At 36.5% G+C, this 6,709-nt stretch overlaps 1 long non-coding RNA gene across 1 annotated transcript; it reads left to right on the forward strand.

The window, feature by feature from the left end:
- Window positions 1–1,707: 1,707 nt before the first annotated feature.
- Window positions 1,708–2,675, forward strand: LOC144056218 (uncharacterized). The gene is made up of 3 exons (XR_013295018.1): window positions 1,708–1,806; window positions 2,405–2,462; window positions 2,542–2,675. It is a non-coding gene; the product is annotated as an uncharacterized LOC144056218 (long non-coding RNA).
- Window positions 2,676–6,709: the final 4,034 nt, after the last annotated feature.

Raw genomic sequence — 6,709 nt, forward strand, 5'->3', positions numbered from 1 at the left:
CTAAGGAAAATTTAGAAACTTCAATTAATCTACCATGCATGTCTTTCGGAATGTGGAAGGAAACCGGAGAACCCGGACAAAACCCACACAGGCACGGGGAGAACACGCAAACTACACCCAAAAAGGCTGAAGCCCGGACTCAATCTCACGTCCTCTGCACTTGCCCCCCACAATGAAACTTGCATATCCGGGCTAGAGCTTATTTTAAGGTTCTACTCCTAACATTTTAGGCACAAAATAGTCTGGCTCCATCATATCTGTCAGAATTACTCACATACATTCCACCATGCCCCCTTTGCTCTTCAAATTCACACATTCTTGTCATACCTTCAGCTAATAAGAAGTCCCTTGGTTGTAGGGCCTTCTCCTACCATGCCCATAGTCTCCTACTAGGTGTCAAAGAAGCTACCTTGATTTTTAAATCCCGTCCTATAACATACCTTTTTTAATAATTACTTTGTTAACACAACACTACACAGTACACAGTTAAGTCTGTGGCTATTTTTTTCAAACCTGATTTTATTATGAAGTGTTTGATTGTGTGTGATTGTCTTTGTAAAGTGTATTGGAATCATGTTCCATGGTGATTTTGCATTGTAAATAAACTGATTGATTGATTGATTGATTGATTGAATGATCAATCGATTGATTGTAAAAAGGTAAATGCAATCCTTGTTTTCTTAAAACAAGAAAAATCAAATGACTTTATTTAAATTAGAAGACAATATGAATAGTTTTAACCAAATTAGCTTCTGGGTGGCCACTCTTCCTTATAGGAATGAGATCATCTTGAGGGACAGAGTTCATAACATTGTTGTCAGCAGATGATAAGTGATTGTGCAAACCTCCCCCTCTGTCGAGAGAGGACCTTTCTAGTTTGACATAGATGCTTTTTTCACGCCTCTTTCAAGCCAGAGGTCCTTGCTAACCAGAATTCGGACACTGGTATCCTTGGAGGAATTCACCTTCATTATGAGATGCAAATGAACGGCTGACTCACAACCCAAAGAAATTTTCAACCTCAATATTGAGGCGTCCATCTTTCCCTGCACATACTTTGCAGTCCAAAATGGCAATGTTGTCTCTTTGATGTCTTCCTGAGTAAAACAGATGTTTCTATGCAAAGTGTTAATGTGTTTTGCGAACAAATCTACATCTACTTTGTAGGTTTGTGTGGCTGGTTTGTCAGAGAAACTCAGATTTATTCTTATTCATTTAAAAAAACAAAAACGTTCCCACTGAGCCATAGACGTCCATTAGATGTCTCGACTAAGTTTAGACCGAAATTAGACGATACAATTAATCAAGTAAATATTAAATTAAAATATTAACTGTAGGTTGTATAAATTATGGCAAAATGTTGGATTACTACATTTTAAACAGTCATTGATCAATGTACAGTGTAGTTTATATTTAGACTTGTTTTGGACTTCTAAATCAAGTTTTCATTCAACTCTCTGTAGACCAAATCCGGACAATTGAATTGAATATATTGAATAATGTGTATTGACAAAATAAGTAAATAAATGACTGCACAACAGGATCATCAGTTTGAAACAAAATGCCAGACTGCACGATTCATGAATAAAAGCAGCCATATGATGAGCGTGCTGTACTTTCAGCAGGTCTATTACACCTACCCACCACTAGGAGGCAGCAACGCGCTTAAGCTTCCGGTCGGCATGAAGGAACTTGGAAGAAAAGAAGTGCAACTATGCAAACAAGAGTTATTGGGGGACGGGTAAACTTTCTTGTCAGTCGACGTCTATAGCTTCGAAAAAACACTTTTTCAAAGAAACAGAGAAGGTGAGTGCTCGAGGCCACGTTATCGAAATGTTTAGTCCTGCAATGTTTTTTCATCTAATTGTTTTCATCCGTGACCGTTTGCATAGATACCTTATCTGCTAGCTTAGCTTGCTGTTAAGTTTCCATCAATCATGGTGGTGTTATTTTCTTTTTTAAATAATTTGAGAGAAGTCCTTCTGACACAGACGTTAAGGTTAAAGAGGGAGGCGGTTAGGGAGTTAGTTAGCTTTTTATTTATTTTATGCTTGCTACAATTTTTTTTAAATGTATGTAATGATTATGGCTCGACATCAGCTGTTTAAGATGCTACTTTTTTTTTAGAAATATTGTACATAATGAATTCATATATTCTCTGATTTCAAACCTTTAGCCAAATTGGTGATACATTAATGCACATGTAAATCCCAGCCTTTCTAAATATTACATATAATATGTACATATACAAAGTTATTATTGATAAATTCTACCTTAGGTCACCACAAAACACTCATGTGCAGCAGGAGGACAAAGTACACGTTATTAGCTAAACCACCTATACAGCATACTGTCTATCAAACGTGACTAATGTTGCAAGTATGATTTTGATTTTGTCTCCCAGCAGGTAATCAATGGCGCGCACACATCAGCACCTGTCAACATGACAGGCAGGACACAAGGTACTGTATTTGTTAAGTATCACAATGTTCACAATGGTAACGCTATGAGTAAAAATATGAATTTCAATATCCTCGACAGTGAATATTGGCGGCAAGACACACCTCGTGTCCGCAACGCAACCAGAATACTGAAAGCACACAGTAATTCAGCATAGTGTTGGTCTGGTATGGTATGGGTTGTAAGTTAGATAGTAGATATGTAATTTATGCAATGTATTTCTCTCCCCTCTAGACACAGGATGCGATAGACGCAGTCTCATCCATACTACTGTCGGGCCCCACAGGGTTCTTATTTCATGATTATGTGGAGGTCTGTGATTGACGGTGTAATAAAAAAATTTATAAGATTCTTGTGTTAAATACTAGCCCACCAAGCATTTTCGTCTATTAGACGTCTTTAAGACCGAAAAATGTTTGTTGCGTACAGTAATTGCTCACTGATGCCACAGTAGTGTTCAGTACTCACACAGATGGCTGCCCTCCCACAGCCTGAAGGTACGTAGTCAAATCTGAGCAGCTTTCAAGTGTAACTCACAAAGTTGGCTTCAGTTGTGGTTGTAGTACAAATACCTCTGTGAGAGGAATATGTTTATATCCCAGCAAACTATGAACAACATGGCCTTGTGAGATGTGGTTTGTAAAATATTAATGCACTGACTCTTTCTACACTATACCTCTATATACAGTATTAGCTTGAGATTTTTCCTTTTGGGTTAATTAAAATACCTGTATAGATGTTTTAACTATTGTATCACAGTTCTTCCTGCTCTCTCCTCATACTATAGCTGCATTGGTAGCTTTTCACGAGGGAGACGAAACTAATCTAGTTCCATTCAGTAAAATATATATATTTTTTAAACTCTTTTAAGTAGGCTATTTTTCAGTGTCAGCTTTCTTTATGCTCGAGCCATGAGGTTTCATCTATCATAATCAAGTCAACTCACTGGGCCCTCCTGCCAGTCAAAGATTAGTTAGGGCTATGATTCTGTGTTTTTCCTTCTTGAATCAACCACAGCATAATTCATGAATATTTAAATAATATATGAAGATTTACCAAGACCATATACAGTATGTCAACATTAGCTTTTCTCATTTGGACAGTTTTGAAATCATTGATCTACAAAGCTTTGTAAAATGCAAAAATCAGAATGCAATTCTCAACCAAATTGAAGAGGACTGAGGTGGAAGAGTAGCAATTACTCAATAATTATTTCCGAACTGCTTTTAGGGCTAATCAATGTTACACACCTTTCAATAAAAAGATCCCTGAGTAAAGCATTTCAGTTGAAATAACATATGACAAGATGCAGCGCTGTACAGTAATGCTCTGACAGGCCCTCGGAATTTCATTGCATTGAATAGCTGCTGATCTCATGCTGACAGACAGAACTTGGGCTCAAAAACTAAAAACGCAATGTTTTGAAGTGTATGTTATGGCAATACTATATGAAAAGAAAATATGTATCTATTCTGGAGTGAAGATTAAAAGGTAGGAATGGATCATATTTTAGCAAAACCTATGTGCATCACATAAAAAAACTAGAAAACAGGTTACCAGATTTCCTGTGTACTGTGATAACTACTGACTGATGACATAATGGCTTGGAACCAAACTCAGGAGTCAGTTACGCATAATCCCTACTACCCAACAACAAAATTGCAGCCACGGATAATGAAAATACTGAGTGGCTAACCACGAGCCACAGTGGCGACTAGTGTTGTAGTTGTTGAAATTGGTCTTGGTTTTTACACTGCTTGTTCTGGTTTTCTGTCTCGTCTGGGAATCAAATGCATTTTTAGTCTGTTGGACATGGTGGATTTGGGATTTTTTTATCAAGATCGGTCTTGTTTCGGTCTGGACCTCCAAAAGCCTTGATCTTGTTTCTGTATCAATGTTCTCTAGTCTCGATATTGTCTTGGTCAATGGCCGTTGCGGTCTGAACTAAAACACTAGTGGCTATACTTATTTTAAAAGTAAGTAATTGTTTGTTTGTTTTTTAAACCACGTAATTATCTGCTTTCTTTCTTCTTTTAAGTGTCACCTGCAGAATATTCTGATTTATGATCATTATTTTTAATGTCATCATCACCAGCAGCAGCACTAGGAAATAATGGCGCACAAAGATCACACAGAAATACAAAACAGTACTTTCTAATTTGAGCTTTCAATTGTATTCTTTCATGCTGAGCATTTTCCTTGTGTCAGAACTCTACGGGCTGTCTGTCAGCTGTCCCATGATGGTTTGAGCTGGCTCATGTTTTTGTATTTTTTATTCCAAGAAAATATTCTCGCCATCATACCATTTTATCCCAACTTTACGAATGAGCTCTGGTTCACAAACTGCCACTTTTTGATCATTCTAACAGCTGAACTTAACAATACCAGAAAATATTGTCAAACCTTTGGTATTGGAGAGCTCAGTATTGTTCATTCGGTAATTTTACCGATTTGACATGTCATGATCATTGCGCTTTCTTTTTTTATTTTTGTATTTATTTATATTTTGTATGTGGGTAAGTATGTGTATGTCCGTGTGTGCTTACATGTGAGTGTGAAAAAAAAAATAAAAAAAAATAAAATAAAATTAAAGAAAATATTGTTAAACCACTCAAATCTAAACTCGCTTCTAATAAAATGTAATTTGGCTGTGTTTGTGTGTCATGATCGAGATCATGACCGTGCAAGTTTGACGCAAGCAATTTCAAAGGATTGTTCCCTATGACGTGTCACATGTTGATGAGCAGAGCAAAGCAACACTCTCAGCCCACCAAAGGTAAGTCGCAACTCCCTCATTGCTGCCATTCTCAGGAGATTGCTATGAATAAAGGATTAGCTCCAAACTGTGAGTCAAGCTCTGATTCTTCCAGTCGCTTTACATATTTAAAGCCAAATTCGGCACTAGCAGAACAAGCAGCTTAAAGTCAAAGAAGACTTTTTTTTTTCAGTCAAACTGGCTTTTGGTGGATAGTGATGTAAGTTTCTGAAATTCTTGACACGCTTGCCATTTCACCACCACATCATATGTCAAACTATGTGAGCTACATGACTGTTTTCATGATGGAATTTATTATTTCGAGGAGTTTATTTTCTTACACATAACTTTATATTCTGCCTTTTGCACGTGAAAGCCCTGGATATGTGTTCTCTGTGGCATAACTACATTTAAAATGAATCGTAGATCGATCTTGCTGTTGCATTATTTCACCTTGTTATTTTTAATACCATCTTCTAAAGCAGCTCTACCATACCTGCTTCTAACTTTTTAAAACCAAGTATTGACACTGATTCAGGGTTCCCCCAAGCTTTCAGATCTATCATCATGCATTCAATTCCACTGCTTGTCTATTAAACACATATAATCTTCACAGTTTTGTAGGAACAGACATCAATTGGTACAAGGGTGCTAACGTCAAAATTGAGAGATGAAATGTTGTCAAAATGTATCGGTTGCTATGACTTTACTCAAATGGAAAGGAAAACACAGTCACTGATAATCTAGAAAAGTTTTTGGCAGTGGCAATTTTGAATCAATACATTTAGAAGTCAATTTTCACATATTTTTACTTCATTTATCTGTAAACACGTGCTGTACTATGTTAAACATAATTGAAAAGAGACAAAATCCTACAGTACAGTCTGATACTAGGACATGTTGTTAACAAAACAAAATAAGGATTTAAATCTCCCTTAAGGACTTTGACTTATACACACGACAGCCACCTCTGGACTTAAGTGTTAATGCAGCCTCCATGATGCTCGTGCATGAGCCGGGCAGGCCTGAATGAGCACAAGCGAACAGAAACTACTCTGGTAAGAAGCCACTATTTAAAGACTAGCAAGGATGACGTCAACTGATAGAATGTTAGAAAGATAATGATAAGACAATGATAGAAAAGGCAATTCTGAATAAATAGCTTGCACAAATAATCTAATTTTATACCGTGATATAGCGTCGTTGCTTGCAAATAATTTATTATCTAGTAATATTTTAGGCCATGATACTGTAGTTCAAATACACAAAAAAAGCTCATGTTCATTTGTTCCTCATAATACTTCAAATCAAGCAACTAAAAATGATGTCTCTATTTCAAACAATTATACACATTAAAAAAATAAACACACAGGCTAAAGGAGAACATCGTCCAGAAAATGTTTCAGTCTGTGTATGATTGATAAGTATTAAATGAAACCTAACCAAATTATAGTTTTCATAACAAATATTAAGCCTTTGTGGGGTTGTATTTCA

The sequence above is a fragment of the Vanacampus margaritifer genome, chromosome 8, assembly GCF_051991255.1.
Source record: "Vanacampus margaritifer isolate UIUO_Vmar chromosome 8, RoL_Vmar_1.0, whole genome shotgun sequence".
Classification (NCBI taxonomy): Eukaryota; Metazoa; Chordata; class Actinopteri; order Syngnathiformes; family Syngnathidae; genus Vanacampus; species Vanacampus margaritifer.